General features: G+C 38.6%; 1 long non-coding RNA gene across 1 annotated transcript; it reads left to right on the plus strand.

The window, feature by feature from the left end:
* LOC147650387 (uncharacterized) lies at positions 1-27,233 on the plus strand. The gene is made up of 2 exons (XR_015276694.1): positions 1-219; positions 26,301-27,233. It is a non-coding gene; the product is annotated as an uncharacterized LOC147650387 (long non-coding RNA).
* Positions 27,234-27,272: the final 39 nt, after the last annotated feature.

Below are 27,272 nucleotides of genomic sequence, written 5' to 3' on the forward strand. Positions count from 1 at the left end.
CAAATGGAATCACTGTGTTGTTCCACTTTGTGGGCAAATAAAAGGGTTGTGATCGGGTGTGGGGCATGAAATAGCACTTCAGTTGATTTGATTTAGGTCACCTCTTTCTCAAAGCCTAGGTTGGGTTAGGAAGTGTTTGCTCCTATTGTGACCCATGCCTGAGGAGATAAAGGACCCTCCTCCAAGTTCTGAGTGGGCATCTAGGGCAGGAAAATTCAGGTAAACTTATTTATTTACCTAGGGCATGTGCTGTAGAAAATTGTCTAAATATAGATCTTGTTAATGGGTAAATAAGGCAGTAGGATTAGATATGTATCACATATTTACTGAAGTTGGAAAAGAGACCAAGGTCTCTTTAAAACTGTTTTGGGGGACAAATTTTCCTTCTACCCCATTGAATTCACTGGAGTTTAGAGAACCAAAATCATTCATATGAGGGTTTATTGAGGCCTGAAATGTTGCCAACAGTCAAACATGGTTTGACTGAACAAATATGGTTTCTTTGGCAAGCCTGGCTTGATGATTGAGTATTGAACGATGTATAAGTTCTTTAATAAAGCTCTTTCCCTCCTCTTTATCCTCCAGTGCTGACAGTAAAGGCTGTTTTGTACAGACCCACTGTATCTAAGCAGGATGCTGGGAGCAAAATTCAGCTGAAACATGTCCACAAAAAGATGCAAAGTTTACTGTGAATGGAAAACTTCAAGTTTCATAAAGCAGCAGCTGAGTCATGGTAGTTGACTGTAGCTTAGATTCTTCCTACCTTTCTCCAGATAAGTGGATTTCAGTGGATGTCTTTGGAGTTAAATGCCATGAAGGAAGATGGAGGAAAATAAGCAAAGAAACAGACTTGGTTTGGGATTTTTTTGGTGGTTGCTTTTTTTTCTGTATGTACGTAAAGGTACAATAGTGTAAGTGGCAAAAATGAAGTGATGGCACCTTTAATTTTGTCTGATCAGCCGTAACTCTAGATCTTCAGACAGATTTCCTGGACATGAATCATCAAGTCAGCTTAAAATATGTGAAATGATTGATACCAATTTTCTGTTGAGAAAGTCACATTTATTTAAACTGCAAGCTTTCCCTAATGAAATAGTCTGCCAAAATCTGGGCTGTTGTCCACAGAATGCATAGGCTGAAAAACAAAGCATGTTGATTGCTAGGAAAGACCTATTTTTGCTGTCAATCATGGCTTTTTTATTTCAAGCTGGACCAAAATTTGGACATAATTTTGTATGCCTGTTGCAACAAGTCCATGGCATTTCAAGAAATACAGGGATTGTGTATTCAGGGGAAATAAAACTTCACCCCAGATTTTGTCCTTTTTCATCTTCTTTGTGCTAGTTTGAGCAGATTCAGTGATGTGTTTCTCATTCCTGTGGAAACAGTATTTTCCCTGTGTTCTTGCTCTACTGGAACATTTTGTAGTGACAAATCCACAGAAATAATTTTAAGAAATCAGGGTATCTTTGCATAACCCCATGAGCCATATTATCAGTCCCTATCTGAGGAAGGGACAAAACAGGGTTAAATGCTTCAGTTTTTCTCTAAGGATGGGAGTTTCTGAAACCTTTAAATGGGAAACCAGAGATACCAGATTTGTCAAGCACTTCTCACAGAATAAGCTTTTCCTCAGAATTTTCAAGTGCTGAGGATGACTTACTACTTTAATTAACAATGTTTTAAAGGGTGCAAAGACTTTTCCTAACTCTGACTTGCACAGTTGGTGTCTTCCTCGTGTCCCCTTCCCTCCTCCATCAGATGAACTGTTCTGCTAAAAGGCCAATTTAATCATTATAAAGGGATTTTCATAGTCGTGATGAGGTAAAGCAGAGTGTGAAGACGTAGGAGTTTGTATTTAATGGGGAACTGATTAAAGGAGGATTGATTGCTGAGCAGATAGTTCAGACAGGCATGAATATATAAAAAGAAAATACACATATGCATATGTATAGCCTTATCAATGTGATACTAATTGATGGAGAGAGTATAGATGTTAAATAGACATCTACTTGGAGGGCTCACTGGAATATGGATTAGCAGCAAATCCAGCTGCCCATTTCCAGTGTCACTATGCTGCCCCTCATCGTGTCCTGCTGTGATGTGACACTGCCCTACCCTGCAAAGCGCGATGTCGTCGGTCGCTCCTCACATGGGGCACCTTTTGCTGTTTCTTGCCCCTAAAACAGGGCACCAATCTGATGGTGGTCACACAACTGACACCAGCATCAGTCCCTTCTTATCTAAAATCTTCCCCTGATTGATGGTGGGCTCAAAAGATTAATGCTGAAGACGGGAGCAAGCATCAGCAGTTTATTAAAGCCCTCTGCCTTTTGTGTTACAATCCCAGGAGCAGCACCACACAATGCATACTCCTTCCTCTCACAGCACAACCTGCTAGCTCTAACAACACCTCTCTCCTCCTGACTCTTTATACCTTTTCTCTCACTTGCATAACACCTGTGTGCCCTTTTACTCTTTAGTGATTGGTCACATCAGCATTCTGTGCTTCTCCTCCTTCAGTGCTGTTCTGTCTCACGCAGCTGCAACTTACCAGGGGCAAGAATGCCTGCAGCACTCTCTCTATTCTCTTCCAACCCATTCTCCCTCAGAGCAACAGAATCTACCCTATTGCATTGGGAAGAGGGGAAATAAACTTTTGCCTTCTCTCAGTTTGGATAGCAAGTCTGTTAGTAGTTCTTGCAGTGTTTGAAGTGGGTTGAGAGGGCAAGTGTCCATGGTTCACTAGTTCAGCATGTCTGTGCAGATAATGTAAATTAATGTGTGGTTAAAGCTCCTGGCAAGTTGTTGCTCTCTGCATTGGAGCACTGTACAGGGAGCTGGAGGTACACAGACAGACATGGGTTACAGGCAGAAGAAGAATTATTAAGTCAATATAAATAAAGACAATATTCATACAAGTTGGTTCCTCTTGGCAGATTCTGGCAGTGGGGAAATTGCAGATAAATGCAGAAAAATGTTCTGATTATTGCATTCACATTTACTGGCAGGTAAAATAGACCAATTTGCCTAATTCTTAATTTTACAGCTGTAGCCCTTGATTTTGGGTCCCTCCTCCTGTAATCCGAAGGATTTGGCAAGGGCTGGTGTGGCTGCTGGGGGGACTGAAGTCAAAGGAAGCACAGAAGCAGGAAAGCCTCCACTCCTCAGTCCTGCTGTGTCAGCCAGCAAGGGGAAGCACGAGCTCTGCAACTTAAGTGGTATAGATGTGTTTGGCTGCTAGTCTTTTGTAGTTGATAAAGAGGGAAGCAAAGCTATGAGCAGATCTGAGAAGGGGTGGTTTTTGCCTATTGAAAGGGGAATGATAAATACAGTAGTTTTGCTTGAGACAGCTGGCTCAAATCATATAACCAGACCTCTTTTCTTGTGCTATCCTGGAGACTAGAAATTTATTTTAAAATTATGTGTAAAATTAACTCTTGTCAGTATGTGTTGTTGGAAAGGCTCTCCGAGTTACAGAGGCACAGGGGAGTTGAACACTAAATGCATGACATTAAACCTTGTAAGGTATGGAATCATGTGGATGAGGCTGTGTTCTGTGTTCCTGCTGAAGGCTGCCTGTTAGGGAGCAGTCTGAGAGGGACACGAAGGAGACCAAAGCAAGGTACCCTGGAGGGAAAATAAGTCATCATTTTATTCTTCATTTGTATTTGCAGAATGTGAAGCTGAGGTTGCATTTGCTGCCAGCTGGGTGCAGCCTGGGCTATGTTTCTGTTTCTGTCACTGATTTATCTCAGCAGATAAGTTTCTCCAGTTTCTGTCTCTCCAGGTACATGTTGATAATTGAGGATGTTGTGATAGTTACTGTGTAAAGATGATACTGCAAGTTGTTTTCTTAGTGAGAGAATCTGGAGGAGGTCTTTAGATCTGAGCAGAGCATGGTTCTGTGTCCTGTAATAACAGCTCTGGTTGTTTTGTTTTTGCAGGATTTCAAATCCAAGAGATTAGGCAAGAGGAGTGTGGGAGTTAATGTATAGTCTATTTTAATCTGTTTCTTCTATTTTTAATGTATTTTATTGTGATCAGATAATGTAAAGATTGACTTGGAAATGTCCCATTGACTGATCTAGTAAGGAGAAAACAGCACATGAAAATGTTTTGTAAAGCAGTATAACAGCTTCAGTGGCAAGGAACCACAGGCTTGGGTCTGCTCCAGCATCTGCCAAATGAAGTAACTGAAACTCCTGTTTATTACACGGCATAAAAGAAATGGAATAATACTGTTAAGAGTGTTATCTTTGGAAAATGGCTGCACCTCACTGAAGCATGACTATAATGATGGGGAATTATGCTGCTAAAGCACACCAGTTTTGTGGCACAGTCACTAAAACATGTACTCTGTGGTGTTCTTCGTAAAGGCTTTATTGCAGATACTCTTGTATTAACATATTGTCATGAGGCCAAAATTGGCACTGCTTTTGTCTGGAGCATTCTGGAGGGAAACCACAGTTTGTCCTGCCCTTTATCTAGGGCTTATAAGTGAAAGAAAACCACTTAGTAGGATTTGTAGTCCTCATTACATGATTGTGATACTGGATTTATCTTGTCCTATGGGTAAATGCTGCTTGTCCTCTCCATTTCTTTGCAGAGTGGTTCAGATGAAGCACTCTCAGGACACAGCAAATGCTAATGGTAGTAGGATTATATTCTGGAGAAAATGAGACAAGACTGTTTTACAACAACTTTGCTGCTTGTCATAATAACCAGCTGAGTACTGTGGGTATGATTGTGGCTGTTGGCCACTTCTGTATTTTTTGACTCAGAATCTTACTAAGGACCAGCTATTCACTGTTGAAATTAAAGACCATTTTAATGGCAGCAAACTGTTGCTGCACATAGCTCCAGCCCACTTCTGAAGTGTCTTCTGTCTTATATCTAGAGCTGGATGCCAGGTGATCCAGTAAGGATGTATCAATTTCTGACAAATATGCATTCATATTTGCATATCATTACATTCTTTTGGGCAACATTTTTAAATCATGCCCTCAATTTCACCACTCACTGCATCAGCTTTGAGGAGAGGCCTCATTTCACTGCTGGAAAGTAAATGACTGTGTGTACTTAGGTGTGAATTGTTGGTGAGGTGCTTTCTGTGTCCATGGCTTTAAACATGCAAAGAGGGAAGGGGCAGTGCAGCCTCGGAGCCCTGGCAGTCATTCCACCTGCAGCTCAGCATCCTGCTGCAAAATGACAAGCATGCTCACTGCTCTTTCATGGAGACTAAATGGTTTGGCCATTTTATTCCACGCATGAAAAACAAACAATGATTGCAAAAATACAATTTTCCTATACACAAATCAAAGGAGAGTTCTTTATTTAGTACCTGCTTTGCTGTGGTTGCAGGGACTGTTACATGGGGTAGCTTGCTGGAGAAAGTTTTTGGGATGATAATGTAGAAGCTAAAGTTCTATGATGCTAATAGGGAATGACTTGTGGGATGATTTCAGGCTTCCATGGCTGCTCTGATGTTTTCACAAAGTACCCCTGTACCAGCACAGGCCAAGGAAAGCAATGCCTGATGCTCCCATCTGCAAGTGCTGGACCCTCAAGGGTAGGAGTTGCAAGGTCATCTTGGAAAAGGAGCTGTCTCCTTAGTTTTTCAAAAGTAAATGTTTTTTGTAAATGAACAAATGAAAGTAAATGAATGGAGTAATGTTTCTCTCCATTCTCCTACACTCCCCATTTATTTTCTGTCTTTCAGAATGAATCCCTTTGCCTGCATCAATATGTTCTGCCATCTTCCATGCTTGGGGGACAAAATGTAAGTTTTGTTCCTTCAGAACTGTCATGTAGTTATGATAAATACAACTGGTTTTAAGAGTAGTGAGAGCAGGAATGGAGAAGCCTGTTATATATTTAAAAAGGCAGTTCACCCACCCCTACCTGAGAAGTAATAGGTAAGTTCTTTGGGAATGCTTCCTTTCCCTCCTGCTCTGTAGTCTTCAGACAAGCAGTACAAGACATTGGAGATAGTTATTAATAGGTTTTCCTGTATCTTCCTCTTTGTTTTTATTCCTCTTTATCCACTCAGCTTGCACATTCTGATCTCTATTACTGTTTTAACACTCTTCCCTTTTGCATTGATCTGTTTCTTATTCTATTTTCCTTTCACCTTTTCTTCCAGGCTTCCTTCCAGTCTTGCTTTCTGCCCCTTACTCCCTAAAAGTGAAGGCACACCAGGGCAAACTGTAGGCATAGAGGAGCTTGCAGGGAATTCAGACTGACACTTTCCTCATGGAAATATCAGTAGTGCCCATTCTCTGTTTTTTCCATCTTCTTTCCCCATGCTGGGCATGAGCTACAGCCAATGGAAAACGCATGAAGAAATTATTTTCTGGGTTTGTGTCACTTCATCCATTCCCACATCTCCAAAGAATTTTGTCTCTCACCTGTTTGCAAAGGGCTGCACTAATTCAGAAACTCACAGTGAACTATGAAGCCTTCTGCCTGTTTTTGTTAGTTTTTTTTTTTGCCACCTACAGACACTTGAAGCATTCTAAAGTTCCTCTAGAGAGGAGTATTTTCACTTGGGTAATTACAGCAGCATGAATCCCAGAAGATTGTGTTTACTTGTTGTCAGTGCCAGCAGTGCAGTTCTCCCCATCTCTTTCCCACAGTCGTGGCACAGTCCAGGTAAGTCACTTGTGGCACGTTCTGCATCCTTGTGGGCTCGTGGAGGAAAGAGGATGTTTTGTGCTGGCAGAAGCAGCTCTTTGGGTAAACCTCTGTAAGAGCAAGGCATTACTAATTTCAGTGTTACAAATGTCTCTGCATCTAATGACTATTTTATATATTCTGACCTTTATTTCATGGCCTTTATCATGATGATATCTTAGTGCTGAAAGAAGATTTTTGGCTTTGTAAGCTTTAGATATTGATTTTTCCTTTAACTGCCTCCTCTGATTCAAGGAAAAAGAGAAATATGTAATTTTAACTAGTGCAACTTATATCACAGCCAGATTCAATATTAATGCACTAGATAGGAATACATCAAATATTGCCTTTTAATACCCTTACCAGTGCTTTTAGTGCAGTTCTTTGTTCTGCAAGCTCAACATGTAGGGATTTTTAAAAAACTTCTTAAAAAATAGGATGTTAAATGTCATTTCATGTTGATTCTTAGCACTTTAATAGATGTCTACTATCAATAGCAATGTCCTGGAGGCACCCATTGAAACCACACTGCCTACACCATTTCTTTAACTGGAATCATACTCATTGCTTCTAATGTGGACATGATATTATTCAAGTCAAGTCCTTGGATATCATGTGTGAGTCCAGGTCTCTGTAAATAGAAATGTCAGTGCTGCTGGCCATGAGCTGGGTGTGAGGTCTTTTCTTTGTTACCCACATGACAATGTGCTGTGTCCTTGGGTGGAGATAGTGGAAGTCTTTGTTTCAGTCTGTTCACCCAAAAAATAAGCTGAGTGCTAGCCAAGATTTGACATATTTAAAAAGTATTAATCAACCTTCCTAATAGTTGCTATTCAGCTAATCACACTCAAAATGGCAAATGATTGTAAAGATGTCAAAGAGATATGCAGAACACCCACCGTTTTGAGCTCTTCCCATTCTCATTAAAATAAGCTCTTATGGCCCAGCTAGTGTAATCACGTGATAAAATACTCGAATTAAGAGCATTTAATAAAAAAACATGGTGGGGAGCTTTGTTAAAGATCTCTTTAGTGTATTTTTGCATTCATGTTGAGGACATTAGAAATAATTTAATCATTGCTGATTATACGAATGTGAGAAATAATGGGATCATTGCCTTATCACACGTGGGCTAATTCAAAGGCTTATTATTTATTTATCAAGCATTAAGCATCAAATCAATTTGGCTTGATACTTGAAAGCAGGAAATTTAAGATGAAATTTAAAAGGAAGATTAAGAAGTAAGATTAAACCTAACAAGAGCAGAACTATTTTGCTTGCTGGAGTCGAGTCACACCTGCAAAAAGTTTACAGAATAGATGGATAAAGTCAGTCTTAACCTAATGGTAATGTATTGTAGAATCAATGGCCTGTGGTTTTGGACAGAGTTTCATTTTCAGTGTCTCCACATCTTTAGTTTTCTTGTGATCCACAGCTAAAGTTACTTTGAGGTTCCCAAACAAACCTTTTTTGCTCTTATTCTTCCTTTAATAAAAATATTTTCTTCTTTATATTGGTCTATAAACTGAATACTATTAGACACACTAGAATAAAGTCCTTTTTTCAGTACATTTGGATTTTTTTTTAAAGGTAAAATGATTAGGGCTGAGGTTCAAAAGCCCAGAGTTCAGTGAGTTGCTCTCCTTTTTCTGTAGCAGTGTGGGTATATGTGTCTATATGGTGCTTTGTTTTCACTACAGAAATACATTCTTTTATGTGTAAAAGCAAATTCAGAGAATGGACCTTCCAGAAACTGGATACCAAGCCCATCAGAAGGGGGAAATAGGACAAAAGATGAATCTTTTGTTGGCTTTGATGGAATTGTGTAATTTTCCCCCTAAAGAGGAAAGAGTTTCACTTGAGTCAGGAAGATTTTCACAATGTTAGAGAAGAATGGAGATATCAGTGTTAATTATGGAGGAGTGATCCTCTGCTGCTATTTCCTGGTGGATTTTTTGCTGTCTGTGTTTGAGGTCTTGATTGTGAGAGAAGATGGTTAAAAAAAAAAAAAAAAAAAGGCTTGAGGGAGAGGGAGTTCTTGGATTTTGCAAACCCAGTTCCTTTTCCTCTGAATTATATAGAAGCTCTCTGGTTTGTCTCTTCACAGACTGGACAGTTTACAAACCTGCCTGGTGGCCAGAGAGGTCTCTGCTTCACTTCTCGAGGTTCTCCCCTTTCCAGCAGAGCTCAGGGTGTCCCATCCTCTCCAGCACTGTGAGCAGGCACTGTCTGCAGTGTGTGATCAGCTGGGCTCACCATTTCCATGGTCAAAAACAAAGCTCAGCCATGACCTTTCCCAGAGCTGTCCAAGAGCCCTGCCCTGCCTTCCTCGGCTCTGAAGCTTTCCCTGGCTGCCATAAGATGAGCAGGGATATGTGAGGGCATGAAGTCCCCTGCATATTTTATGCTTGCTGAATTAATCTCACTTAATACGAGCTGTCAGACAACATTACTATAATTTATTTACATAACTTGAGGAATTTACTTCACATTAATTTAACCTTGCAGAATGTGTAACGTGTGTTTGTGCTGCTGCCCTGGGTTTCCTGGAGTCAGCCCTGCTCAAGTGTTTCTCAGTTTGTAATTGATTTGTCTTCCAGCTGCTAATGTGAAGGGTGAACCTAAACACTGTTGTTACAAAGATCTGATACTTGGAGCTCTCTTTATTGTTGCATTTATTGAATTAAATGAACTGCTCTGCCTTGTACTTAATTCAATGAAAAATATGTTCCAATTAGATTCTTTTCTTTCTAAAGCAACACCCACAATTCTGACCTTGCTTTTTACAAAGTAAAAATCTATACTTATAAGGAGGAAAAGCTATATTTTGTTCAAGCACTTTTTTGGGTGTATTAAGAGGCTGATTTTGTTCTCACTTGAGACAGGCACCGTGTTCACAGTTAGACTGCAGTTCTGGTGCCCTTAAAATGTTCACAGCATAAGAAAGTAGCAATGGATGGGTGCCTGTAGCTCTTGGTTCTTCTCTCTGTGGGCAATGTTACACTGTGCCTCAGTTTGAAGGTTTGTTGTATTTTGATTTCATTAAAAAATAATCAAAACTGATTCTTCTGTAACTTCCTCAGCTGTTCCCTTTCCCAGTTGTCTGTAAAAGCACTCACTATTGGGGTTTATGCCAAATCTAAGAAAAAACTCAGATCCTCTTGCTCTACAGGTTGTTTATGTTTTGACCTGATGTATAAGATCTGTGGGATATAGAGTTGGAATTGCTATTGCATTTGAAACTCTAATATAAAACACACTTTTATAATTTGTAAGGGACAAGCATGGGAAAATTGGCCTGTTGCCATACTGTTTTAAGTGTTGTGAGATGTAGGATTTATCTCCTAAAATAGAAGCTTGATCTGAAGTGAATGGACTTGATTTTAAAGGAGTGAGGGCACTAGATGATGGCTTCTGCAGGAAATCTGTCCCTTGTTTCTGCTTTTAGGGACCATGAGGGGGAAAGGGACAGGAATATATTCAAGGTGCCCTAGTTACCAAAGGAGTGTCCCACAGCAGAATTGATAGAGCACCTCCTTTCCAGAACAGAAAATCTGTCACCTCATTAAGCACTGTGGATATCAAATTTACCTGAGGTGCACACTGGAGAGGGAAGGTCCATTTAATGAAACCAAGAGGTGGCTTGAAGCTCAGAAGCCTTCTCATAAGGGAATACTCTCACTGCAACAATAAAAATGAGAACTCACATTGTACAGGTCCCAAATGTCTCAAAATTCTGAAAAAGGGCCCATTTCTGATAACATCTTGGCTCCTCTTGCCTCTGGGCAGGACTCTGCTCTCTCCTCCAGATCCCTGTACCTCTGATAGCAAGGAGCTGACTCAAAGGCAAGAAAGCAAACTTTCTTGAAATGAAAGAAACAAGAAAGCAGATAAGCTTTTGCACAAATCAATGTCACTGTGATCAAATTGTGTGCATTCCCATGAAAGAAATATTTTCTTTTTCATCTCTTTGTTGCATAGGGGAGAGGCCAGTTCCTGCTTTCATTTATAACATGAGCAGAGTGGTTTGTCCAGAAGAACTTTGCCTCTGATGTAAAATTAAATGTGAGACAACTTTAAATGACTCAGCTATGGAGGTAACTATTTATTTTTCAGAATTTTACAGCCAGATTGTTCCTTTGTCACAGGAAAAGAGGGCATGAAACTATTTTTGGCCTTGTTGTCCAAGCCACATTATCTTTTTCTCCATGCCATCCTTTCCTCCTTCCCACTGGTGGCAAGTTCAAGGACAAGCCCAGGCATTCAGAGAAGGCTGGAGGTTTTGCCTTAAAACCATCTGATCTGTTTTATGGAGGCAGAGGAGGAAGATTAAGAGGCAGTGTCTCACTCAGACTGCTGAGTGCAAGGTTTCCTCAAGCCTTTTTCCCTGCCACTCACTGCCCCATCTTGGAGATGCTTCCCTAGGGGAAGACAGAGTAGTGTCAAGGTAGAAAATCATTCCAGAACACAAGTAGGTGTCTTCTGGTTGAAAATAAATGAAAACTCTTTTGTGATTTTGGACCAGCACCTGAATTCTGAGGAAGGAGAATATTTTATTAAAAGGGCAAACAGACCCCAGTGGAGGGGCAGATGCTCTGCTGGGGTCAATGGCACTGAAGCAGGGCTCTGTTGGACAGCATGCCCCATAAAGCTTAGCACTAGGGAAGAAAATTATATTACAGGAGAGAGATTTATGTTTGCAATTCCTTAAAGCAATTTTATTGTGTTCTTGGTGGGTTTTACCATATTGGTTTAGCTACTGCTGTTCATGGAAGTTTCCTTTAGTAGCAGAAATATTGCCACAACTTTGTTTCTTGCAAGTCACTTGTCAGGAAAGATTAATGAAGCTTCTGCTCATCAGGATAGTACTTAAATGCTTAGTTATCCAAAGGTGCCGTGCATGATAATTTTGAATTTCCTCTTTCTGTTTCATTTCCCTGTCTGTTCAGTTCTGCTTTCTAAGTGTCTGAGTTCATTTTCATTATTTCTTTGTCCGTTCCACTTAAAATCTCGATTTTCTGTATGTCTTCTGCAGTTCTCTGGAGAGTTATTTAGCATGAGAATGAAGGGGGTGCTTGCCATGTCTGCTGCTGGAGAACAAACTGCTGTTCCTTTACCATCTCCTAATGGCCTGAAATCTTTTAGCAGGACCTGTCCCAGCTCTTCTCTGCACACATCCATGTGTTCTGCATTAGCTCTTAGGGTAAACCCCATCATTCTTCTTTCAGCTTTTCACATGTTTGTTTCATTTAGAACACATTAGCTACATATGTAACTCATACTAATGATGTCATGTTGGCCTCATGCAAAATTGGAAGTTCATAATATTCTTTTTCTTATTAGAAGAGTGGGAAATCCTCCTTTCAGTGCAGTACTCCTTTATTTTGAGTGTAATACAAGTATAGATTTATTAGCATACAAGTGTACTGTACCATTTATAAGTAGATACTTTATCTCTGATTTTAATTAGAAGGCACTGCTGTCTCTGCTGAACAAAGGGAAGATGGACTTGAAGTTCATTGCACAGTTCTGGAAATCTAAAAAACTTTCCACAAAAACAGTTTAGGTAAGAAACCTCTTGTGATAAGTGTTGGGAGCTTTGTCCTGCTCTCAGCTGAGAAATAAACCCAAGGATGTGAGCAGTTTATGTTTCCTGAAATATGTAGTTCTCACATTTTTTCCCAGTATTTCTAGGATCAGTTTTCCTGCTGCTCCATTCTGCAGCATTGTGCTGAAATCATCTGGGGTATTGCACTTGAATTTTGTGGGGTTTTTTTGTTAGTTTTTTGTTTTGTTTTGTTTTTTTCTGGGTTTTTCTGTTGTTTTGTTTTTTGGTTTTTTTTTTGTAGAGCCATATTGACAAGGGGCTGGCATTTAAACAACTGTAAGGAAAAAAACCCCTTGGGCTTGGTCAGGTTTTGGGCAAAGAAGTATTTTGAAAGGATGAAATTATTAAAGAGGCCAGCTTTGAGAAAGTTGCCATTTGTAGAAATTATGTATTGGTAGGTTTTATGGTTTTAACTATGCTCTACAGCTTTACAATTATTTTCCTCATCAAAGTTTTTAGCTTTCATTCAGAACTAGGACATGCAAATCACCAGAGCCTTTTAATGAGGAAAGTGTGATACATACAGGTTGAGAATAGAAATAATGAGTGTTAAGAGAATACAATAACTTTGTTCAGATACTTAAACTGTGAAACTTAGGGACAGGACTTCCTCTAGTGGGTGTAAAGGAAGCTGGAAAAGGCAACATTTTGGTTAAGGACTGGCATGGAGAAGCTCTCAGGCTTTTGAGATCTGCCTGTTTGAGACTGCCTAAGGGAAGGAAATGTTTCTCCTGTTGAGGGAACAGTGATGGGCCAAGTGCACCAGTAAAGAGGGGCTGTGGGCAGGCAGGGTGACACTGCCCAAGCTTTGTGTTTGACTTTTAGGCATTAGGGGATAGGGAAGAGTTTCATCACTTTCAGTTTTTGCTATAAGACTTTTTGTTTGTTTGTTTTTTAAAGTGTGATAGAGTTAAAGGTGTGGGCTTAAAGTTGAAAACAGCCACAGAGATTTCAAATTCAGCCCATCTGCCCAGCATGGAGTGAGGTGCCTTGGTGTTTTCTGTGACAGAGGTATGGCTGATCCACTGTCTCTGTGAACCCTTCAAACTGCATCCCTGTCCAGTTTGACCACTGAGATGCTGTGAAGCCCTGCTTGAAACCTGAACCTTGTATTGATTATTTCTTTCTCTTTGTGCCCTTCTCCTTTGGCAGGAAGATGTTTGCACTTCAAGGAAGTAGGAAATCAAATCCAGAGACAGGAGAGGAGATGAGCTGTTAGAATTTGATGATAATAGCTGGCACAGAGGGGAGTGCAGATAAGCTCTTTCTAAGAATAATGGCAATATAAATAAGCAAGCAATTTACTGATGTCCAGTAGTGTCCTGGAGAGTTTCTTCATGTCATTACTATTGAAAGGAAAAGGGGTTGTGGGCAGTCTAGATGGAGATGATCCTCTTGCAGTCTGGTGTAACTTCCTTGGATTTGCTTCCCAAGTGAACCAAGTCACATTTTTAAATATTAGTTATTATGAGTCTTGTGCTCTCTTTCTCTTCAAAGACTAACTGCTGAGGACATGTGGAGTGTTGTGTGGCAATCACTTGCAGATGCAGTACTGCTTTTCAAAATGATGTCATAGCTCTGTGTGCTATGAGGACATGATTTGTTTTTATGAAGAATGGATTATTCTCTGTAGAAGACATAAAGGCTGACATATGGGATTTATTTTCTAAAGAGCTAATATAAATGAAATGCTTAAATAAGGCTGTATTTTCAAAGTTTGAAGTATGAGGCGATCCTTTTCCTGCTGACTGCTTCTTCAGCAGCTTTTTATTTCAGTTAAAAAAAAAAGAAGAGAAATTTCTCTTTTATTTTACCTGCTATTCTTTGTGCTGATTTCTTTTTTGGGAACACAAGTGAGAACAACATCCATGTCTTACGTCCTCTCCTTTTTCCTGGGGTTGTCAAAGGGTCTTGCCTGGATAGAGATTATATTTAATAAGGATCAGTCTCCACCATAACCTTCACACTTTCTAACCTGTTTTTCCTTTATTTATTTTCTGTTAACACTGACATTACCATCCAGAGCTTTTCCCAGTATACTTTGGGTAGGTATACTTTGTGGCAAGTTTGTTTTTGCCTGTCTGACTCTCCCCTTGGAAATAGACTCTGCCCTTGATAAGTTTCCAGATGTGTTGGGGTTATGCTGAAAGTGTTAGAAAGGACTTTTCTCTGCTTAAGGAAAGAAGCTAAACTTTCATCTTGAACTGGTTGTGGCAGCAGGAGAACCATTTAAATTGTTTATACTGCTCCATTTTCTTATTATTGCCTCAATTGATTCTAGTTGGTTTGCTTAATCTTTCAGATTATCTTGAATTCTTTTTTCCTGTTTACCAGCTGAACACATTTCTTTGTAAATAGAAAACTCTTGCACTCAAGTCAATGACTCTTGAATTTTCAGAGTGCCTGTTAGGAGTTGCTTTCAGTTGAAGAGGTCACAGCAATATCACAGATGCACAGATTGCTACCCGATTAATACAATTATCAACATGGAGAAATTATTAGTTGAGTGTTTGCATTTGAATATAGCTTTTATTTTAATGCATACTTTGAAAAGCATATTTTAAGGAGACAAGTTTAAATTGAAAATGTTCCCAAGGAATGTTTTCTGTCTTTTCTGCAGATCAAAGTGGCAAAAGCCATTTAACAGTTTGTCTGTCTTTGAAATCTAATGGGTTTTCTGCATTTCTCTAAATACAATAACTGGACACAAGATTAATATTCCTTTTTAATGCTGTAAAAGCCAGTGTTACACTACTTAGCATTCTTAAGACTTTTACAATGGAGATTTTTATTATGTCACATATATAAGCAATTATGTTTGACAATTTAGATGCAAAGTTGAATTGGCAGCCACTTCAGCATTCTCACCAATAAAAACATTAAGCATGTCTATTAAAACAGTTTCTTCTATAATTTATTTTTCATAAGCTTTCAGCTGTGTCACAAAAACCTCCTGTCTCTTTTACAGTTAATTTCCTGCAGACTACTTTACAATTTAGACGTGAAAACTCTTTTTGTGATTAGTTTGTCATAAAAGGGCCAAGTTCTGATGGTATCAAACAGCTAGAATTACACAGGAGCTTTCTGAAGATGTGTAAAACAAAATTTGCTGTGTGAAAGCATAGCACATTCCTGATGCAAAACCATTCTGAGGTCAGGGAGAGTCTGTGGCTCGCTGGGGCTGTGCTGGTGGAGAAGGGCTCTGTTGTGTTTGCTGCCCTGGGAGCCAGCCTGGCAGGCTCAAGGGTGAGCAGCTCAGACAATAAAGTTCTGCCTGCACCCTCCATTTGCTTACCTGTGTCATAAGGTAGAATGCAAAACTTTAAAATAAACCTAGCAGGAAAAAAAAGGAAAAAAAAGGATTCCTTTCAAGCACAGAAAAAAAATATTTTCTAATGTATGTTAAGCTGGCAACTTATGTGCAATGTGGTGAAATAGCTTTTTTAGGTCAATATTACTTTTTAGGTTACCCATTTCTTTTATAAATTATTTAAATAGGGCTACAATCCAGTATGTGATCATCAGTGAATATCATAAAAATAATATAAAAAGTTCTAATTCATACTCTGGTCCTGCATGTGTGTGTTAAAAAAAATGCAGAAGTTTGTTGTAGTCATATAGTCATCTAAGGAAAGCTTATGGGATTAAATATTATTGTGTTTTCTGTACAAGAAGAATGAGAGAGTTAATTGTGATCTTTGAACCTATTTATCATGCAAAAAGGAGAAATAAAAAGCTCCAAATATAATGTTTATTGAAGGAAACATATATTCAAATATTCCTTGGATGAGGGGAGAAAGGTGCAAATTCAGTGGCCTATCAGGGTATGTGTATAAAAATAAAATATGCAATGATGCTGTAAATGCTGCTGAGTCAATTTTACTTGTGAAAACATTGATTTACTTTCGTCCAGTGGAGCAATTGTGAGATTCAAATGAAGCACCCCTGTTTGTGGCTGGGAATCCTCTCTGGGACAGCAGCTGGTGGTGAGGCTGGTGGGTGGGCACGAGCCAGGTACCCCAGAGCTGGAGTGAATAATGCTCCCAAACAAACAACAAACAAATAACAATGTTTGTTATCAACCTTTTTCATGTGAGATTCCAGCAGGCCCAGTCAGTGTGTGCTGACTTACAAGAGTCTTTGACAGGAGTTTGAATGTTACAAGTATGAGGTAAAAGCTGATCTCTTTACAGCTAAATTGCAAATCATGTGTTTGCCTCAGAAATCTGCCATTCAGAGTTACTTATTATAAGTTATGATGGTTCTGTTTGGAATAGATTAAGAAAGATGAAATGCAACATTTGGATACTGGAAATGTCTCATCTACAAAATGCTGCAAGTAAGGAAGTTAGAGGCTGGGATGCTGTTCAGAATATGTGTTTGAATAGTGAATTCTTTTGTGTAGATAGCAGTATTTCCTTGGATATTCTTCTGTTAGAAACAGGCACAAGATGTATTTAATAAATGAGCAATTAGGAACCCTAACTGGTGCTTTAGCTAGCAGACCAAAAATGCAGTGAGCTGTGCTTTGTGTTTGGCTAGGAAGCAATAAAGTAGTAGGGAAATTTGACTATGGAAGCTGGAATATTGCTTTGCATCTCACAGAGGGCTGCAGATTTAATTCTGAGCTGTGATGGACGGTTCCTGCAGTCAGGGTGTTTGGGAGACAGAGCAGCAGAGAGAGCTGGGTGCTCCATGGTTCTTTCCAAGCCTCTTTTCACCTCTTCAGTCCCACATCTTTATACCATTCAGAGCATTCATCCTTCTGTGCCCACTTGCCCCATGCACTGCTCTAACAAGTGGGACTGAAAGAACATGATTATGCATCCCTGAAGCACATTCCTAAATCTCTGTGAGAAGAGGGGAAGAATTAGCATAGAATATTTTAGAACTTGAATGAGAAAATGCTTCACTCACTGTAACTTCCAGCTGGTTCCCTTTTCTTAGTATGCTATTAAATGATCTTACTCTGTGTCAAACTTGTGGAAAGCAGAAGTCTTGTGATTACTAATTTTATAAAATGTCAATAACAGAGAGCTCCAATAAATTAAATTTATTGACAATCACCTTTTTCTCCCTGTTATAGAACATTTCAACTCAATTTCAGAACAATTTCTGGCTTTAATAAGAAATGTGAACAATATCTTGAGCAACCACCTTGTTCCTGTTACTTGCTAATCTTATTTTTATGAAGATAATTTCTGATGCTTTGTACATTGTAGGCTTTTTACATTTAGCCAGTGATCAAAGTTGTATAACAATAAGCCATAGTTTGACTACTATTCAAAGTAGTAATGTCATTTGCAGATTAATTTGCCAATTCATTCACTGCTCATTTCATATCAAATAAATAATATCCAACAATCACTCAAACACTGATGACATTTCTGCTTAGATCCATTGGTAAAGCTCCATTTATTGGAATAAAACAGGACAGCAAATTGAGTTTGTATATGCAGGGAGTGGGTTTGAAATTGGGAGAAAGTAGTTTCAATGTGGAACTATAGTGTCATCTTTATTTATAGGAAGAAATGCTTGTGTAGTGGTTCCTTGAAAACTGAATCAGAGAGATGGGTTTCCCAGGATTTGCTGTGTCTGCCTGAGCTGCTGTAAATATTTAAGTTTTCTTATGGATGTAAGGACATCAGATGGTGGAGAAAACAAATGTTGAGAAACAGAAGAAAGGAAAACAGTAGAAAATAGTCAAATGTTCTGCTGCATTTCTTCTAGTGCATGTAAAGCAAAATACCACAGTCCTCTCGAACATCTTGCAGTGAGGCAGTGGAAAGTTTCTTTCAGTGCTGTCCTCCACCCCCTGTAGTTAGTTCTGGCCTTCTGCAAGGTGGAATGTTCCTTAAGAATTATTTTAATCTTTTTATTGTAAGAAATGCAGCAATGCTGTAAGCAAATCAGCTATCATGCATGTGTTTACTGTGTATTAGCAAATGATATAAATTAATCTCTTCAGTGTTCAGATTAAATACATACTATTAATGTAGGAGTCCAGGACTGAAACCTTCCTTTTTCATTTTAAAAATAAAGTTTTTTTTTCCCCTAAAACTTAGCAATGTTTATAAGAAAACATATGCAATGACTTCAGGATGAAGATATTGTGTGTATTGTCTTGATATGTGTCCATCCTCAGAGTGATCTGTGTCAGCAGCAGTGGTAGCTGCAGGTGATGTTTCTTCAGTCCTGAGATCAGGATGGATTTCCTCACCCTGTCTTGTGTGAGTTTTCTGACTTCAGTGCTAAGTTAATGAGCTCTCCTCTTTAGGTCTAATAAACTTTTAAGAAAGCTAAATTTTGGGACTAGGAATCAGTGTTTTCAAGTACAGAGGTTTTATGGGAATCAGGACTCTGGACTGGACCTGTATATTTTATATTACCTTCATAGATGTTTGTTTTAAGTAACTTGCTTAAAAGGGAGAGAAGTTTTCATTTTGTTTTCCTAGAATCTCTGTTGTTTTCCTCCTACACAACATACCAATGATTTCCATCTTATCCTTCTTTTTGTAAAACAAATGTGATTTGCTACTAGGACACTGTTTGAAGTTCATATTGAGATAGGTGATTTCGTGAATGACCTGTTATGTGAGATACCTTTGTTAACTTTGTAGGTTTTGAACTGACCATTGGGATCATCTCTCTGCCTTTTTTCAAAATGTTTTAAGAGTTCCATTTATTTCCTCCAGCTGAAAGTCAGTATCAACATACGTATGTCCTGTTTCAGAGGCATCAGAAACAAATAATCAGTATTTTAAATAATCTCGAGGGGTGATACACTTGAGTGTAGATCAAGGGAGACACCTTACTTACATTTAACTGTGATTCTGTGAAATGAGGTTTTATTGTAGCAGACTGTGGGAGGAAAAGAGAGGGAAAATAGCTGTGAAACCACTAATTTGCACCTTATGAATATTTATATGCAAAAAACCTTTTGTGGGTGTTTGTGAAATAGATGGTGAAATCAAACCATACCCACCAGCAAGTGCAGCTGTCAGTAGGTGCTTCTACACACAGAAGAATCGTGGTTCACACAATTCTGGTTCAGCCACAGGCATGCTGGCTTTGCTTTTTGAATATTGATTTTCTAGTACAGTCCCTCATTTTAGGAAATCTTGTAATCTGTGTGGAAAACTTTTACTTACATAAACTGCTGATAGCAGTTATCAAGGTAGGTGTCTTGGTTTTGTAGCAGTGATCTGTATGTTTATTTTCTGTATGCACGAAACAGATACATGATTTTGTCAATGAATGGATGTATTGCTACTATAGCAGCCATGCTCTTTTTGACTTCTGATTTTTTTTGAATTTTGTTTCTGTTTCTATTGATGAGCTTTTGTATATTTCCCCCTTACCTTTTGCAGTATTGCTCTGTAAAGTTAAATACCTGGGATTACCTCTGCCAGAGAGTGTAAGAGAGGTTTTGGAACTGCAGTAGAGGGAAGAAGTGCAGAACAGAAAGAACAGAGCAGGAAGAGCAGCTGAAGAAATTCTTGTGCCATGTGATGTATCTAACAGGGATGGATCTTTACAAGTGTCCTGGTTTGTCCAGGGATAATCAACCCAGGACAACAAGCCAGAAAGGCTGGTAAATCCATGAGGTATTTAAATCAGGCTCAAACACTAGCATACATCTAGGTTAACAGTTTATAATGTACTAAATGGATATTTGAAAACCTTGATAAACCTCCCACACTACTCAAGCAATCTTTAATCTTCTTCCCTGTCCTCATTTCGTACCTCTGCAGAGTTTCAGCTTGGACCTGACAATGTTGTCAGGTGCATCAGGGAGGAAGATTTTGATTTCCTTCCTTGCTAAATAAGCCAATGAAGAAACATAACAATCAGTCTATTGCATTGCTTTCAAAGGGTCTAGACAGTATGATGTAATTTTTGTGTGTACTTTTCTTATTAGACTTGTTCATCCTAAATCCTTTTCCTTTTACTCTTATATCCATAGTAACCAAAGAAACCCCAGAGTGGTTCAGTGAGATGTTTTCTACATCTGTAGAAACACAGAAGAATGCTGAGCAAGTTCCAGGCACTTTTGGGCTACAGAAAGACAAACAATGAGTTAAAGATGTGATAAAGAGCTAAGTGAGGGTTTCTTAGTATGTGATTTGTTAAAAGGTTTAACAAGAGCACATGTGAAGGTGAAGTGGGCAGTTTTGGAGCAGGACTAGGTAAGAGAGGTGAGCAGATAAAGAAGGCCCTGAGAATTTAGTGGGATGGGATTAGCCAGTGAGACTGCCTGTCTGTCTCAGTGGAGTGATGCAGACTGCTGGATCTATGGTTCATTTCCCTGTGCTGCTGGCGATTTCTGGGGTGACCTTCTGGTATTCCCAGAACCCGTATTTGAAAGTATGAATCTGCTCTGAGGCATAAGGTTTATTTGCAAAAGCATCTTAGTTAAAGAACATCTGCCTTGATTCAGCTTGTGTTTTAAGCTTGCTTGTGAAAACAGGAGTGTTTAATGAAGTGCCTGCTATTGTTTTGTGGAGCCAGAAGGCGTTCAAATACCTTTTAAAACAAACAAACAAACAAAAATCCACCAATCTCCCCAACCAAAGAACAAACCAACCAACAACATTATAAAAAAACCAAAAAAACCCCAAAAATACATCAAACCCCAAACCAGACTCATCATCCTTCTGCTTCATCTATAAAATGTGGATAAAATTTGCTGGTTTCACCAGGGGTGTGCATACAGACAATAAACCATTTCAGATGATGTTGTATGATGTATAGACATTGTAAGAGGTGCAGTAATTGTAAGAAAAATAGCTGTAGTCTATGAACTGGTCAGAAGTCATCCTTTGGTAGTGTCAGTCAGTGAGAATGTTGCAATGGTTCCAGCCATAGAGCAACAATTTCTGGAATAATGGTCATAGATAATTATGACTGGTTATGATTTTAAGAGAGTAAGAGATGAAATCTGAATTATGTCACTTAGCATTGTTGTCTTTTGATGTTTTGGGGATTAGGGACAGGGAATGAAATCTTCTCTTATTCCTAAGAAAATTATTCCAGAGAGAGCTATAATGATGTAATGCATCCAAAGATAGCTCTGTCTCTTTCACAAGGCTGTCTATCACACTTAATTAGCTGTTCACAATCCATTTAATGTTCTTGTTGGAACCCTTATCTGGAGCTTTAGAGTGCCAGGCCAAAACTTGAGACTTTTGCAGTTGTAGTGACTTTATATTAAAAGGATAAATGAGCTATGACTGGTTATCCAGATTTTGTCTAAGGACAAAATCTTCACAGAAAAACTATTTCACAGCTCTGAGTTCCTCAGAAGATGGAATAAGTGCTCTTAAAATTATATTTGTGCATGTGTATATAGTTACCAAGGGCCTAAACTTCACATTTATTATTACTGTTGAACAAATTAACTTTTCAAGACTTCAGCTTTGTTAGAACAGCAAAGTGGCAGCATGTTCAACTTTCACAGGTCCTCACCATCTGCTAGGACAGCAATGAACCAGCAGTGTAATCTTGCTGTGTTGACAACCAGCTTAGTTAGGATGATTTGGAAATTGGACCACTGTTGAAATAAATATTCTACTTCCCCTGGGCAGCTCGTTGAAATTCTTTCCATCACTTGTAATTTATCCAGCATAAAGTTGGGATTGAGTGTTGTGTTGATGTTGCCTGAATTAACAGTGTTGCACAGCACTCCTTCAGGGTCCTGGCAGTGGCTTGGAGGTGAGATGGGAACACCTTATCCAGGCTGGAGTGATGCAAATGAGAAAACAATGTCTGTTTCTTCATTTAGACATTTGTTGAAGATACACTGTAGCTGAAAAAATGTGGGGTGACTGACTCCCAAACCATAACGTTTATCTTTAGTGTAATAAACACTAAAGGAGACCAGTGCTAAATAGATGTCTGCTGTAAAGAGTTGCATTGCATGATCTGGAAGAAGAGTTAGATGTTGTTCAGTAAGTATTTCAGAGTTCACTAGAACACTGAAAAGAGCCTGAAGTCAGAAGACTGGTGAAAGAAAGATAAGTTAGGTAGAGATAAGCAGGTTCTGTTGTAATTTGATATTACATTCTGAGAGGATTCTTTCAAATTACTTCAGAATTAAATCTCTACAGAGGAAATTAAAAACTCATGAAGTGACTTCTTTAATTTTATCCAGTCATGTGTAACCTTCTAATTTAAGTAAACTCTGCTACGACATTTAATGTAAATAAGACTGCAGATATGTGACATTGATGGGGCTGGTGAGGATTAACCACTCTGCCTTCTACAGTGTCCCAGTGTGAAACCAAGGGATCTTTTTCCATTAGATTTTACAAACATATTTCTTTCTTTTTTTTTTTTTCTTTTTTTTACAAACATCAATAGATTTTATAATCATTCCAATTCATGTCACAGAAGAGCTTCCCATTTGCAAACAACAAAATGGATCTGGCATTTGAAGCGTGTTCCTCAAGCTATTCTGTCCACACCCCAGCAAGCCCAAGTTGCTGTGGGTCAATGGCTTGGCACCCTGGCTCTAGAAACAAACTCACCAGGACTTTAGACAGGGCTTGCTGGAGGGCAGGATGCTCTTCCACCTCAAAATATGGATATACAACACAGACATGATAATAAAATTCCAGATAGGATTCATGATTATTCATGCATTTAAATGATTTTTTTTTGTTGTTCTCATAATGAATCTCTTACTTTGTACCTTAATTTTCTTAGCACATATATTATGATTAAAGATTTTATTTGTCAGCTCAAAAAATAAATGTTAGCTTGCATGTTTTGAACTCTTTTACAGAAAATTTCATCATTGCTTCCTACTGCTTTCTTCCTTCAGCATTTGAAGCAGGAGCTTAATTTATAATGTTTGGGGTGTTTTCCAATTAAGTAGAGGAAGAAGTGTCAGCTTCACTTTTTCTGTATAAACAATAGATTGGACTTCAAAGATATGATGTGTCAGAAGTTATTTGGTACCCACAACTAAAAATAAACTAGTTGATAGTGAAAGGAACTTAAAATAAAAGAAAATGTTTGTCATCACTGAAAAGGTCCCTTGGAATAGAGGCTGTTGGCTAAAGGACTGAATGATTAATTTTTTACATTTCTTGGTGAGAATTGCCAGTGACCCAATTGTGTCCTCACAGCCTCAAGGAAGTGCCAGTATGTTCACTAATTTCACTGGGACAGTCACTGCTGAGGTTCCAGCATTCCCAGATCCAAATCTGGAGACAGATCCCCAGAACTGCAGTGCTGGGCCCCAGTTAAATGGACTTTTGTGAGGTGGTGCTCAGTGTGTGCAGGGACCACAGAGAGCAGAGATATCTGTGCTGAGTCACTGCTGTCTTCAGGGAGACTTTGTGTTTCACTGTAAAACAACATTTAAGACCTAGGTGCACAGAGCTTCTTGTGTAACAGGTGACTTGGTCTTTTCAAGTTTGCAGGTGTAGATAAAAAGGGGAAAAAAAGTAATTTTTGTAATTATTGGAGTTCTCTACATTGGATCAAGTACAAACTCTGGTATTTACTTTCCTGATTAGGATGACATGACTGTTGTAAATGAAGAGAAAAATAAATTAAAATTTCCATAATAAAATACGTATTTTCTTTGTGGTTCAAGCTACCCCGTCCCCAGGTTGATAATATTGTTTGCCCACAGTTAAAGATATTTCAAAATGTAATTGTAACTATTTGCTATGGCTGACTGTTAGAATGAGAGATCATGCATTTCAATCTCATAACCAGAAATTAAAAATGAAGGACTGACCACTTGACACCATTGTAGTTCTTGAAATAAAGCCTGTTGAGCTCAATTTGTTGTGGCTGCCCACCAATTTGAATACATGATGAAATTGCTTTTAGAAGATGGTGCTATAATAATTGATGGCACACTGAAAGTGCCCAAAACAGAATAGAAATACTGCTCTGTTAACCCTTTTTTTAAAAAAATCCTTTTTTTTAAAATAGAGTTTTTGAAATGCACATGTGACATTTGTTCTAACCTCTGGAAGGGTAGTTTGGTTTTTTTCCCTCCCCTATTCTGGACAAACCTGTGATAATTTCAGTCTTTCAACAAGGTACTTGGAAGAGTACATTATATTCTGTGGATGAATTATTTCTGTACTCCAGAGAAACTGTTGTTTCCCCTCAGAGCTGCATAAAAAAGGAAAATGAATGTTGGTGGTAAGGCAGTGATAAAATGCATTGCAGGCAATTACAGGCAGGAAATACTGAGTTTCCACTACCTTAGAAGCTATACTGATAGAAGAAACCTTACCTTTACATCTCTTTGGAATCTATATAAACTCACATACATTTCTGAATTCTCAACCTGTCCTCTCCCCAAGGCTCTAATTATTCTGTATCAGGAGCCTCTTAATTTGTGCTCTGGGATGAATTTCCATTTATGTACCTGTATCAAAGCTTTGGTTCCTATATTCTGGAATTCAGCTTTGAAAATGATGGGCTAGGGGTTTTTCTGTCAACTACTTTAATTTTTCTAAAGAGCCACATTATATATTCATCAAAATAAAACATAATCAAAAGTAGGATTTAAAAGTGTCAGTCAACAGACCTAATGTTGCAAAAGGTGATTCTCTTCTCCATTACAATTGTTTCTCCCTATTTTTCCTATTTCTCACAAAGGAACTCAGTGCAAGTGTGTGGAATATAATTCTGCTCGAGTTCTTGTGTGAAGACTTCACTTTCTTCTTTCTATGTAACGTTAATTGAGTGTCCTATGTCCTCAGTGTGTATAATGCATTAAAAATCAGAGAATTTAATGCTGTAATTATGAAAGCTTCAAGGAAGAAGCCTGTTGAAATCACTTCAGATAGGTTATCAGCTTTACCTTTCCAAATATGTTCTATAATAGAAGCTGATTTCCTAAAGAGTTTTGTCTCACGCATATATCTGGCTGAGAGTGGCTGTTGCACACTAGGGTATGAATAAATTATTTCCATAGCTATAATGCATTTTTTTTTTCAGTATGGGCCTTAGTCTTTCCTTTTCCTTAAAAGCATCATTTGGCTGCCAAATTGAAAACTCTGAAAAGAGACAAAAATGAGTGTTCACATTTGAAATGCAACAACCCATTGAGGTCAGAGAGAAGCTGCAGCAAATTATGTCCTGTCTCTTTTCTAAATAATTGGTATTGGAGCTACTAGTCAAGTTGAATGTGATAACTAGAATTTAAAAATCATATGTTGATATTCAAAAGAATTAGATATTTTTGATATTTTCAGTAAATTCACTTATTTTTCTATATGTGCAAGACTTTAACTGTCTTAGGTATAATTATTCTTCCATATTTTTTGGGGTGGCGTGTGTGTATTTATACAATAACCATATTTTCATATTCACTGGAAATGCCTGGAAGTCAATCAGAATGGCTCAGGTGATGCAGTTGTTGTAAGGAGGCTTTTTTAACTGCAGTGAGGGAAGGGGGCTTTCAAACACACACAACCATTGGAGCAAGATGTAATCAATCTAGCGAGAGGAACAGACCCAATGAGAGCCAAAAGAGGGCAAGAAGGCACAGAGAGCAGTTCTGAATTTCTGTTCAGACAATGCAGAAGGGCAAAGGAGAAAACAAAAGTCAGGGAAATTGCCCTGGTGTTGGGATCCAAAATAAAAGCCTCCCTGAACTCCTCAGAGAGAGAAAAGAATTGAAATACATTAAACCATAGATATAAAGTGTAGATTTTAGTTTTAAGTAAGTAAAAATATAGCTTAAGTGCCCTAAGAGTCTGTGTTAGCTAGTGAAAAGCCTTATTATCCAGCTTAAAGTTAAGTGATAATACCCTTCAAAGATTCAACTTATCTCTAGACATAATGAAAATATAGTCTACATTCTTAGATAAGAACAGATAGAATTACTCACATAAACAGATAATACCCTATACGTAAGATTTAAGTAAAAAGAACATTGCTTTTACATGTTAGGATTAAATTCAGGTTGGTGTAAAAAGTATTGTTTTAGAAGCATGTTTTTAGCTGATTGGATAATTTATTAATTTAATCCCCTTTTTAGGGATCAAAGAGGAACGATGACAGAAGAAATGAGAACATCTGAAGAAGAACAGCAGCACCAGCATCATCACCAGCTGCTCTTGTGGCCCAGGACAGCAGAACTCCACACCAAGAAGCTGCTGCCCCAAACATCAAGACCTTACACCAGAGAGCTGCTGCTCAGAACTCGGGACTTTATGCCAAAAGCTTTTGGCAAATACTGCAATTCTCTGAATTCTCTTTGCCTTTGAGACTTGTGCTTTTATACAATAAATACCTTTCTAGCAACCATCAACTGCTCGTGTCTCTTTGAGAGCTGGAAATATTTCTGGAATCCCCATTGAAACTCCACACCCTGGTAACCATTTCAAAATAAGTGAGGGCATCCTTGCTGAACATTGTGAATTTTGGATCAGATTCATTTCTGCTGTACTGGCCCCTGGAAGTAGTAAAACATTACAGTGCTTGGGGAAGGGGTGATGCTGCAGAACAAAGGAGTGAATTGTGCAGCTGCCAAGGCCACACCTCATGGGCAAGGGATGTAACCCTGTGAAGAGCCATGGGACTGTGGCTTTGACACAATCTTCAATTTGTGCTTGTGTACAAATTGTGTACTTGTGTTTTTCTCATGAATGGAGATGTATTTAGAAAACTAGGCATGGAGACCAATCTTCTGTAAGGCCTGTCCAGCAGGTCATATCCCACAGGCCAGAAATTATTTTCCAAATTGTAATGAAGAAATATTATTACCATGCTCCTCAAAATATCAGAGAATAGTTGCTGGATACCTTGAATAGTGTTACTTTTTATCTGAAATTGTACTTCAAAGTCAGTGGAAATGTTTCATTGATCAGGTTCTTAAGTGCCATTCCTCAAACCACTCAGGTGTAGGTGACTGTATTGAGCCGTGAGATAAACATTGAGGTGCTCATGAATAAAGAAACTCCTGGGGAAATGAGAAGCTGAAGGTTTAGTGGTTGTTAATGCCAGCAGG

This window comes from Cyanistes caeruleus, chromosome 15 (genome assembly GCF_971803275.1).
Source record: "Cyanistes caeruleus chromosome 15, bCyaCae1.hap1.1, whole genome shotgun sequence".
NCBI lineage: Eukaryota > Metazoa > Chordata > Aves > Passeriformes > Paridae > Cyanistes > Cyanistes caeruleus.